Source organism: Miniopterus natalensis, chromosome 8, assembly GCF_054644295.1.
Source record: "Miniopterus natalensis isolate mMinNat1 chromosome 8, mMinNat1.hap1, whole genome shotgun sequence".
NCBI classification, from domain to species: Eukaryota; Metazoa; Chordata; class Mammalia; order Chiroptera; family Miniopteridae; genus Miniopterus; species Miniopterus natalensis.
The window spans coordinates 29,895,995-29,908,652 of NC_142088.1; positions in this window are offsets into that span (position 1 = coordinate 29,895,995).

Genomic DNA, 12,658 nt, shown 5'->3' on the forward strand with positions numbered 1-12,658 from the left:
TTGACATTCAAAAACAAGCAAAACTAACTTAAGGTGTTAGAAGTCACAATGATGGTTATCCTCAGAGAAGAAGGAAGGGTTATTGATGGGGAATATGAGGGAAGTTTTTAGGCACTGATAATACAGGGTGGGCCAAAAGTAGGTTGACAGTTGCTCGTATGGAAAATAATACAATAATTAATAAATAATACAAGAATAAACTGTTCCTCATACTCACAACTGTCAACCTACTTTTGCCCCACCCTGTATTCTGGATCTGAGTGATGGCTATATGGGCGGGTTGACTGTGTAAATTCATCAAGCTATACATTTAGACCTTGCATACTTTTCTGTGTGTATTTTTAATTTAATAAAAAGTTTTTTAAAGAGAGTATTGTATGTATGAGCACATGCAAGTGCATGCGTGTGTGTGCACATGCTCACGTGCATAGAGAGGCGAGTCAGTTCAACAGCTGGCTCCTCCAGGAGCCATTCCTGACCCTCCTTCATCCTGAGCACCTGGGCCATGGGAGAACCAAGGCAGGCCGCATCTCTACTCCAGCTCCCCAACACAGGGTACATTAACTGTGTGTGGTTTCTTATGAGTCTTAGCACATACCTCAGAGGTGTTCAATCTTGGCTGATGAATTTCCTCCTAGCTTTGTAAATATAGACTTCATCTTCATCATATTATTTATCGTACTTGGATTTTATCAGCATTTCCCAGGTGACGTTAAGCATGTGGGCCCATATTTATTCATTGAAAAGTCTACCTATACTCTGTAGATGACTAGCAACTGAACCACATTTTTTTAAAGCACGAGTCAGATTCTGAAATTATTCTCTGTCATTTAGAGGTGAACTATAGTTACAAGATTAATTTAGTTGATTAAAATAGTAAGTTTAATTTGGTTTTGTTAGAAAAGACATTAAATATGGAATATGTAAATCCATCTATTTAACCTTAACATTCCTCCCTTCCCCATTCCTAACCTTCAAATAGTGTTGACATACACGCAATTTCTAAGCCTTTCGGTTTGCTTCACCCTAGTTCTACTAAGGCTACAAATGGACCACGTTAGCCCACATATTTGCTCACTGATGCTGCTCAAAGCAAGAGACCACAAAGATGTCTTCTGTTCTCAAAGGCTGCACTGGCAGTTTGTAAATGCAAGCTTGTGCTGAAGCAGCGTTTTCCAAATTAGTGACATCAAGAATTAATTGGAACGCTTGTTAAGCATATAGATTTTTGGGCTTTTCCCCTGGAGATATTGATTTAGTAGATCTAGGTTGAAAAACAGGGAATATCATCTGAAATTGTAAGGAAACACTAGGTGCAACAGTCAGCTCTGTCTCTCATTGGTTACTTAGGAGCAGAACAGGGAACCCTACAGCTACTGCAACTAAGAATGATGGCCTTGGTCAGCTAAGGCTCAACTTATATTGCCATATTTGTAACAAAAATTAAATGCTGAAGAAAGGTAAGTTGATATACATAATAAATATTCTACATTAGCATAATACTTGTATAAAATATGCATTTTAAAGACTTCTCAGAACTCATTTGAAAATTATGAAAAAGCATTCCATTTAAAAATACTTTTAAATTTGATAATGACCCTTTTTGCCCTTCTTCTCCATAGTTAGAACATTTTCATTAAACAGAAACTCTATTCAGGTAGTTTTCTATCTGCTGTTCTCCAACTATATGCTTAAACTTTTGTATGCTAAGAGATGTTTTTAGAACAATTGTGGTGTCACAAATGAAGTCTGAAATCACGTAGAATAAAATAAAAAGCAGATTCAGTGTAATTATCTGAACTGTAGAAAAGAATATTTTTTAAAATACAAATTAGCATAATTCAAGGCAAAAAGAAAAGGCACACACGTATGGCTTGTAAAAAAAATCTTTTGCATTGAATAGTTTATAGTTTTGATCACTATTAATCAGATTCTAGAATCTTATTAATCCTCAAGCCCATTTTGAATGGTGTTTTTTTTAGTAAAACATGTTTCAGTCATTAAGGGAGATTACCAGATCAATTTATCTTTCCATCTGAACTCTTGCAACACTTACTTTCGACACCAACTCACTTAGCACTTGCCTTTCATTGTGTATATGGGCCACATGGGTGTGTGGTAGACAGAGCTCCCGTTTAGGCCATAGGAGAGCTGCCTTTAACCAACCAGGTGTGAAACCTTAGCCACATGACTCAAGCTTTCAGGGCCTTATTTTCCTCATTTTTGTAAACATAAAAAAAAGATAAGAAAGGAGGGGGCACAGAGGTTGGATGAGATTTCTATGGTCTGTTCCAGTTCAAAACTTCCTTGTTTCGGTCTCTACTTTCCATACAAAAGAGGTTAGGGAATATCACACAGCTGTAAGAAGGAATGACATTCTGACACATGCTACAACATGTGCTAAGAGTGAAAACATTATGCTAATAGTGAGTAAGCCAGACTCAAAAGAACAAATATTATATGATTCCACTTGTATGAGGTACCCAAAATACTTAAATTCATCGACACAGGAAGGAGAATGGTGGTTACAGGGGCTGTGGGAGAGTAAAGGGAGTTCTTGTTTAACGTGTTCAGAGTTTCAGTTTGGGATGAAGGAAAAGTGCGGGAGATGGGTAATGGTGATAGCTACATGACAATGGAAAAGTACTTAATACCACTGACTTGTACCCATAAAATTGGTTCAAATGATAAGTTTTATGTTATATAAATTTTACTATAATTTTTTTTTAATTTTACTATAATTTTTTAAAGAATAAAATGCAAACAAAATTGCAAGTTCAAAAAAATGCACATTTTAAAAGCTTTTGATATTGATACTTATCATCTACCTAACAAGAGCATATTGGTTGATTGAATGAGGGGAAAAAGAGGTTACGGTAAGGGCATGAAAATTAGATTGAAATAAGACACTAGGCTATTTGTCTTAAAGTTGATTTTTCATAGCAACCACACTGGGTTTTACTTAGGTTGTATGTTTATATACAGTGCTTTGAGTGTGGGTGTCTGTGGAGGGGTTCATGAACATTGTGAAGAGGACCTAAACCCCCTCCCCCAAGCCACTCCTTGGCACCATGGTTCTCTAATAGATTTCAAGTTGCTTGAGAACAGGATACACATTTTTCCATCTCTTCACGACTCATCGTGGAAGTTCTGTATATGGATTGATTTTCATTACATTAGAGAGATATGTTTAAAAGGATTTTCTTGCACCAAAAAATTAATCTGTAAGGGATTATTTATTCAAATTTTAGGATTATAACTGTTAGAAAACATGACTCAAAGGAGTTCTTTTATTATCATTTATTTCAGTAATGATAAATTATATGATCTAAAATATATTCTCCAAATATTATAGTAAGAAAGCAGAAGTCATAGATCACATCATGTATCATTTTGGCAGACTGGGGTTAGCAGAACATCTCATCCTTCTACTTCTACTTTGTAGAGGCAAATGCTTCTTTTTAACAAATATATACAAACGTTGAGTAGAATAAAAACCAATACTGAAGGTAGCATTTACCTTTAAAGGAACACAAACTGACAAAGTAATATTTATAGTACCTTTTACTTGAAAGAGGTCAAAGTAGGACAAAGATATAAATGGGTCAAAGTACTAAAAAGATATAAATGGTTATTAAAGCCACACCAACATATAAATACCAACATTCTAAATACTTCTGCATTCTTGCAGATCCTGCAACCATACATAAAATGTCTAAGCTGGTTAATTTTTACGTTCTTGGCCCTATTCTTATTTCTGTTTTCCTCATTCTTTGATATTCATGAAGCTAACAATTAGCCACATTTTTAAAACATACCTTAGATTATTCCCAGATCAAACTGGAAGTATATGGGGTTCTTGCAAATTTCCAGGAATTAACTAGAGGGGTTTCCTAGAAGTTAGAAGCTCAGATCCTATTTTAAAAATACTGATAATGAAAAATTATGATCACTTTAAATAAGGTTTTCCTTAAGCAATATTAAAAGTACAGTTTCTTTTGGTCATTTGAATTTAACTCCTTTGATATATATTATAACTTTCATTAGCATTAAGGGAAACCTACCACCATCACTCTGTAAAGACAAGGACAAGTGTAAGTATCTATGCATTAAATTAGCAAATATTTACATTAATTTAAAAGTGGGTAATTTAGGAGATTTTAAGTCTTTTTAGTTGATTAAAAATCAAAACAAGCAAGCAGACAATCTTCCTCACCCACCTCAAAAAAAAAGAAAGAAAAAGAATGGAAAGAGAAGGAAAGGAAATTGACACTTTCCATTGTAGTAATTTATCTTAACAAATTCTTTTATAGATGTTTAATACTCTATTTTGTTAAGTTGTTTTTATATATAATTGACCATGTTTTATACCCAAATAAAGGGTTTTTTTTCCTTTTTTGGATGAGGTCGGGTCATTTTAATAAAAGCTATGAACAAATTATCAAAAATTTGCATACTTGTTGAGTTCTAATCAAGATGGCAGAGTAGGTAAGTGCTGTGCTTGCCTCCTCCCATGATCACATCAAAATTACAACTAAATTAGAGAACAATCAACTTGGAGAGCCAGCTGAAGACTAGCTAAATGAAACTCCTATAACTAAGGATATAAATACTAAGCCACCTTGAGTCAGATGTAGTGCTAATCCACAGACACTGCTAGAAGAAATCCCTGGATATGTTTTCTGTTGGAAGGGTATTTGAATGAAGCTGACTATAACATTTACCCAAGAAGTTTCTTTGGATGGTTTGGAAGAAAAATATCAGCCAGCATCGCTTGATAATGATGATCCTAGCAGAAACCTCTGTGGAAACCAGTAACAGGGTAGGAAAGCCTGAACTGTAAACTGATGAATCAACTCAGAGTGTAAAGCTCCATGAACGCCCACTTTTTTGTGAGCTTTACCTCCTAGAGCTCTACCAGGTTCTCCTAGTGGTAGAGAAATATTGGAAAGTTGTAAAGGGGTATAACCAAAGTTAATGTGATTTTTCCCCACAACTGTTCACTGAATAATAGAGGTCCTGGTAGTTGTTGATGCTTTGAGGTTTTAGTATGTCTATTTTTGTGCAACAAATATTGCAGAAGTCTCTGTATTAAAAATTATAAGAAAAAGATGGAGGAAAAGTAGCAAAAATATTGGAGAGAAACAGGAAGTAAGGGTTAGGTAAGTCTGGCCTTTCTTCTAGCTTCAGGGACACGAGAGTATTTACCTTTGGCCGAATCTTTCTTGCAACACTAAGTCACAGAATTAATTTACCTATTTTTAAAGTATGCCTTATTCCAAGATAAATCAGAATCTGATTGAGGATAATATGCCAAACCAAGCACCAGTACCTCATTATTGTCATTGTTTTTCAAGTACTGAATAATCAGTATTGATAAGAGTCAGCTGCAGTTGGAGACTGCCTAGTAGTCATGTTTACGTGAGGATGGCCAGTGATACAAAAGCTAAAGTAATCCTAGAGCTGATGACTTTCCTAAACAGAGATTGTCCGTTTCCACTTAGCCTTGGATCTCATACCCCAAGTATGAAAGGGCATCAGACACTATGACTGGGAGTCTGAGACCTCAGCTGCGTTGTTATTCCTGTTCTATAGTCTTTCTTGGAGCCTAATAAACTTTATGCTGCATGAAGATGTGGGTTTTATGAGTGCGATTGTCATCAAAATCCAAGACCGCTATTGCTAAAAGAAAATTTGAGCAGGGAGACATTACAGTAAATATATTGAAAATTGTTATGGGCCCCGGCTTGGTAGCTCAGTTGGTTGGGTTGTCATCCGGATTAGCCAAGGTTGAGGTTCCATCCCCATTCAGGGCACATACATGAATCAGCCAATAAATGCATAAATAAGAGGAACAGCAAATTGATGTTTCTCTCCCTCTCCCTTTTTTCCTCCCTTCCTTCCTCTCTCTCTCTCAGAAATCAATCAATCAATCAATAAAAATTCTGGAACAAAAAAAAGAAAATTGTTATGATTCTCCAGGTCCATGTGAGTCACTGAACAGATAGGAAGCATGTTATATACATTCTGCATCCTGAATGACTAGAAACTTGGTTATTAAATAAATGGCTTAGAAACATGAAAAAAAGTTTGCACATTTATCTTTCCTAAATACAAACAAAGAAGAGGTAACAAATAAATGTGCTATATGAAAGAAATGATCAGGCACAGTATTTTGCTATGGCTTACTAGTCACAGTAATCTGCATTAAAAATCCTTTAATAAAATGCTCTCAGAACATTAAAAAACTTGAATTAACACTGCATACCACATAAAAGAGACTAAACATGCAAAAATGTTTGCTAAGCTCCATCACCAGAAGTTCTCACTACAAAAGGATATAAAAGCTTCAGATTTTCTAAATGGGTGACATTATCACATTAGTAAAACCATAGTTCCCATTTAAAAACATTTTATGTACAGGAATGCTAACAGGTTACGTCAGCTATTTATTCCAGCAACAGTTCTTTTCCACCTGTGTTTTGAAATCTTGCCTTTTGTGTTTGTTTTGGTCTGCCCTTTTAAAATGTTATCATCTGGGCCTATTTTAATTCTTGCCTTTCCCTTAGAAATTTTGATTCAGGAAATCCCAAGTTGCCACCTGGGAGTCTTTTTAAGCCACTATTATCCACCACCAGGTAAATTATAAAATTAGGTAAGCTTGGGAAACACTACACTAATCAGGAGAGATGGGAAGCAAAGTGTTGTCAACTCTGCTTTTATTTCTAAACTCTAAACTGAAAAACAAAAAATCAGAGAACGTTTTATTAGCTTCATCACAAGATTCAAAACACGGAGTGGGGCAAAAATAGGTTTACAGTCATATGGAAAATAATGCAATAATTAATAAATAATAATACAAGAATAAACTCTGTGTTTCTCGTACTCACAATTGTAAACCTACTTTTGCCCCACCCTCTACTTTAACAAGGACATTTGTCAGGATGCATATCCAGAAAAAGTTCTCACGTAGACCATCCTCACCTTTAATAAATGAAGAAGACACTTGTTTTTATTAATCACTTTAATAAATTACCTTTTAGGCAACTTATCTAGAAGATGAAAGAGAATAAGACATTTTCTAATTGTTATCGGAGACAAATAAAAGGGGAAATACATATATAATAAATGTTTATAACTTTTTTCCACAGGTCTTATTATGTCAAATAAGGCATATTTTCTTTTTGTTATGTTTTCAGGACTACCTCAAGTGTAGCTTTAATTTAAATCTGTAATAAGATATTTCACATTAAATGGCCTGAGTCCAAGCCGCAATTTCCAAGCAAGTGGTGGTTTAGTCCAAAAGCTTGCAAAGAAATGGTAGCTTATCCTAGGCAAAAAGTAAAGTGTAACTTTATGCATCTTACATAATCCTCTTCGTGACTAAGAACTAACTTCAAGAGTAGTATAAAAATTGACAAAAGCTTAAAAGTAAAGCAGGTTCTAAGTAAAAATGCAAATATCTGCATTGAAAAAATCAACTCTTCCATTGTCTTTATTTTTTCCCTTATAGTCCCCATTTAGAAAAGTGAAAATGAGGTCACCAGTCCACAGCAGTGCAGTGGATTATTTTCATCATTAGACTATTGTCACACTGAGCAGGGCCGATCCTTATCAATTTCTTTGGTTACAAAGCTAGGCATCACAGAAAAAGGGGCCAAAAAATTGCTTTATTCAACATGCGGGATGCAGTTCAGTGGAATGTCCATACAGCCTTTCCCCACTGTTCTTTTGCAGTGAAATGTCATTCACACAGTGGGCAAATGTCAGGTTATTCAGCTTTAAAACCAGCTTTAAAATTAGCTTTAAAACTGGAAATCTCTAAAATATACACCTTGATTGTTTTTAATGTATTCCTCATGGATTTATTAAATAATCTAGAGACTTGGTGCCTGACAGTATCCATGATTCGTCCAAATCCAGGTTAAATATTTTCTCCCACCTCCTTCTCTGCTCACACCAACGATGCACATCTCACAAAACCGCCTTTCAAAATGCAGAGAATTAAAAGCAAGGCGGTGAAGGCTTTTCTAAATACAGTCCCACCGTGTTTGTCTCCCGCCCGCGCGGCGGCAGGTCAGCAGCGGCGGGCCGGAGCTGTGGACCCCGCAGAAGCATCTTGCAACGCGAAGCCCGGGGCGCTTGACCGCTACGCCATCTACCTGTTGAACCCAGGTCACCGCTCTCGGCAACTGTCAGGTCAGCCTCTTAGCCCAAGAAGCGCTAAGGTTCGGTGAAAACCAAAAGTAGTTTGCCCGTCTTTCTCCCCTCCACCGCTCTCGGGCGGTGGCCGCGGGGCCAGGGGCCAGGCCCGCGCTCCGGCCGCGGCGGCGCCGGGCGGGCCGGGCCGGTAGCCTCGCCGCCGCCGAGCGCGGTCATCACGGGCCGGGCGGAGCGCCAGGCGTCCCGAGGCCCAGATTTACTCACCCGCCGTCCGGGGCGGCGATCGGGAGCGGTGCCGCGCCGGGACCGGGGGACCCGCGGGGAGGAAGCCGTCTCACCTACGCCGGGATGCGAGCGCCGAGGTCGCCGCAGCCTCCGCCTCCAGAAACGGAAGGGGCGGGGGCGGGGAGGGGGGAACGCGGGGAACGGAGGCTGGCGCAGGGCGCCGGGAGCGCGGCGCGGTCACCGGGGCAGGCGCGGCCGGGGCGCTCCCGCCGGCCCGGGCTGCCTCCCTCGGCCTCCGCCGGGCCGCCCGCCCCCCGGCCCGCGCGGGGGGCCCTGCGGGGACGCGTCGAGGCTCCGGGGCGGACCGGCCATCCCGCGCCCGCAGCAGCCGGGCGTCGGGACGTCACAAGCGGAGCGTGGTCATTCGGGGGAGTGCGGGCAAGAAGCGGCTCCGGAGCCGCCCGATGCGCCGCTTTTGCCCTTGTAGCTGCCCGCGAGGTCGCAGTTGAAATCCTGCTCCCTGCCTGTGCCCTGTTTGGGGATGGGGTTGGCGAGGGGGGGTGGCGGGGGGGGCTGGGGGCGGTGAAGCCGGGCCGCGCTGTCCCGGTGGGAACGCGGGGCGCCCGCCGCTCGCCCCGCCGCTCACCCGGCTGCGGCCGCGGGGCGCTCGCCTTAGGGGGTGCGGGCCCCCCGCCGCCTCGGCAGTGAGCGCGTCGCGGGCACAGCGCCCCCTCCTGAACCCTGTGAGCTGTGGTCCTCAGTGTACCTTAAAGATGGTTTGAACGGTGGGTGGGGCTAGGAGTGGGTGGCGATGGGGTGGGGGGAGCAGGAGGGATTTTAAAACGGCAACAAAGTGTTGAGCGGAAGGGGCCCGGCTGGGGCAGGTGGAAGGTTGCGGGTGGGCGCGCGGGCCGCGCCCTCGAAGCAGCGCTTCCCGCCTCCACGACGCGGCACGCCCAGGAAACGGCACCGCCCGCGAGCCCCCACCCGGGGCGCAGGGGGCTGCTCCTGCGGGAGCGGCTGCGCCCCCCCACCCCCCAAAACCTACAGGCCTGTAACTCCCTCCATGGCACGAAGCCGGAAAGCTTTGCTCTCAAGTCACAGCTGGCAGGTTTTCTCACCTACGGTTTCCCAAACCACCCAAGACTGCCTCCTGGGATGTCCGCACTCGGTCCGCGGAGCGGCGAGGAAGCACCGAGCCTGGGGCAATAGACTTGTCACATTACGGGAAATGGTGTCCAAACCCAGCTGCTTCCTTGGTCTCCAACCTGGGACAACTTCCCCGATTCTGCCCCTCCCCAGCTTTCACTCACTAGCTAGTCAGGTTGATTTTCTCCCTCAGATTCATCTTTTAGGCCCATCCCCACTGGTATTGTTTATTAATTAGTCTCATAATCGTATCTATGATGGCAAAATAGAAATCGTTTAAAAGTTAAAATAATAGTTTAAACATGATATTTAGAAGAGGCAAATACCAAAATAGTTAGAAAGTGAAAGAATTTGCCTGTAGAGAGCAGGAATTTGGGGAGGGGAGGGTGGAGCAGGAGACTGTTTTTGTAACACAGCAATATGATTAATGTTCTGAATCTAGTCCATTTTCCACTTTGCTCCCACAGAGATCATCCTACATCACACATTTCAATGGGTTCCTTGCTTGCTTAAAAGCCTTCACTGGTTTCCAATCACTGGTATATTAAGAGTAAGCTCCTGACCTTGGCCTTCAAGGCCTATCTCCCCCTCCCATCTGTCAACCTTGCCCCTGACACTTGACACCCCATTTTACCACAACACATCTAGTTTCCTAAATGCACAAACTTGTTTCATACCTTTGTACGTTTATACATGTGATCTCTCTTGCCTGGAGTATTTCCTATTGCTATAATAATAGCTAATGGCACTGTGCTAAGTGCTTTTTGTGTTTTATAGCTGTTCATTCCCCCATCAACCCTATGGTACGTATTACTATTATCTCCATTTAATAAAGAATAAAACAGTGAGTTAGAGAGTGGTTAAGTAATTAACTCAAATATGTAATATGTAGTGAGGCTGAATTTAACCCCCGAAATGTTACTCCAGGACTCATATTACCTACTCAGGCTTTAAAAACTTTTTGCAGACGCTAAATTTGAGCAAGATTAAAAGATTTAAAGTTTTTAAAAGACTTGAAATTGCAATGAGAAAATATAAGTGAATTTCCTTTAATCTCAAAGTAAACATGAAATAAAGGGAAAAATTACAAAAGAAAAGTGGCAGACTTTCACTATCGAATTTTTAACTTCTTTCATCAAAAAGATCCATTAAAGCCCGGCCGGGCGTGGCTCAGCAGTTGAGCATCGACCTAGGATCCAGGCGATCCGGGTTTGATTGCTGGTCACGGCACATGCCTGGGTTGCTGGCTCGATCCCCAGTCGGGGATGCACAGGAGGCAGCCGATCAATGACTCTCTTACCATTGATGTTTCTATCTCTCTCTCTCCCTCTCCTTTCCTCTCTCTGAAATCAATAAAGATATATTTTTAAAAAAACACCATTACATAAAATGAAAAGATAAGTAAAAATTATCAAAAAATTTGCAATATATATGAAAGATAAAAGAGTGACATCCTTATTTGATAAAGAGGTCTTACAAAGAAAAATAAATATCCGGTTTTTTAAAAATGGGCAAAAATGTAAATTAGTTAAGTCAAGAAAGATAGTGGCCAAATCTGTTTTTTAGGGAAGTGAAAACTTAAAACAATAATGCACCTTCAAGTTGACTGAGAACAAAAGAATACTCAGAGCTAGCTAACGTTTTGGGCCTGTGACCCTTGAGGCAGGATGCATGGCAAGTGGCCAAGCTAGTACTGAGAAGGACATAAATTGCTTCAATGTTTCTGGAGGGCAATTTGGCAGAATGCAGTAAAAACCTCAAAAAATGCTCACATCTTTTGACTCAAAAATAGCATTTCTTGAAATTCATAATACAGGGATTGACAAATGTTTTCTATTAAAGCCCAGACAGTAAATACTTTAGGCTTTGCAGGCCACATATGTCTCTGTTGCTTTTCTTCTTTGTGTGTGTCCTTTATTTAAAAAAAAAAAATCTTTAAAAATATGAAAGCTGTTAGCTTGAGGGCTGTAGAAAAACAGGCTGTGGTCTGAAAATGGTCTGAGGGCAATAATGTGTACACAGAGTAGATAGACTACAAGAAAGCTCACCACACACACAGTACATTGGGTAATTGCCAAAAGAAAGAGCAAACTAAGTGTCTGAAGATAGAGATTAGTTACCAGAGAGGAGGAAACAAGTTTTTTATAAAGGTTTTAAATGTTTAAAAAAGTTACAGATGATGTTTATTGCCTGAGAAAGTATTTGTGATTTGAGTGGAAAAATACAGTTTACAAATGAATGTCTGTGTTGTCATCCCAAATAGAACATAATCATATGTGTATATACGCATAGAATAACATCTAAAAGATGTAAACTCAGCAAGATGTTGATAGTGGTCTTGGGGTGGGGGTGAGATGGTAGATACTTGGTATTTTGTTACCAAATACCTCCATGTCTCTTGTCATCTCCATGTGGTGGTGTTTTCCTTCACCCAACCCAAACCCTAAATCTTCACCCAACCCAAACCCTAAATCTCACCGAAATTTCTGCAAATAGTCCTTTCAATAAAATCTCTTCTGTTGAAACATCTGAGTGGCCCTTGGTTCCTGTGAGGACAGACTGAGAGATTAAAGAGCGCTGGTGAACATCATAGAGCACAAATCTTTTATTTATTATGCAACAGGCCCTGGATATTCTCAGATTTTACATCTGAGGTTTCGACTATTTACAAGGTAATTACAGAGTGATGTACAAGTTTCCTGAAGCAGAAACCTGAATTACTGTGAGGCCAGTGTTTGGGAATGTAGCGTTTCTCTTGTTCTTCATTTCTCCAGTAGTTTTTGAGAAATAACACTCCATTGCATTGTATTGAAGAAGTCATTCGCTACAGGACAACGGCGTTCAAATTTTGATGTTTTCAGTGGGATCTTTAAGAAAATATTCTTATATGGAGCCTAACATATAAATGAGATAAAAGTCACATGCAGGGCTCGGGGAACCTTCTTCCTCATCTTTGAGGCAAACTCTGGACACCCGTGCAGACCCCAGGGCTCCTTGGAACACAACTTGAAAACACAGCTTTGGAGAGTCCATGAGTCTAGAAGATTTATCCTTCATAAATATCAAGTGCCTATTGTATTTCTTTAGGTTAGATTTTAGAATTACATGGTCAACAGTCTGA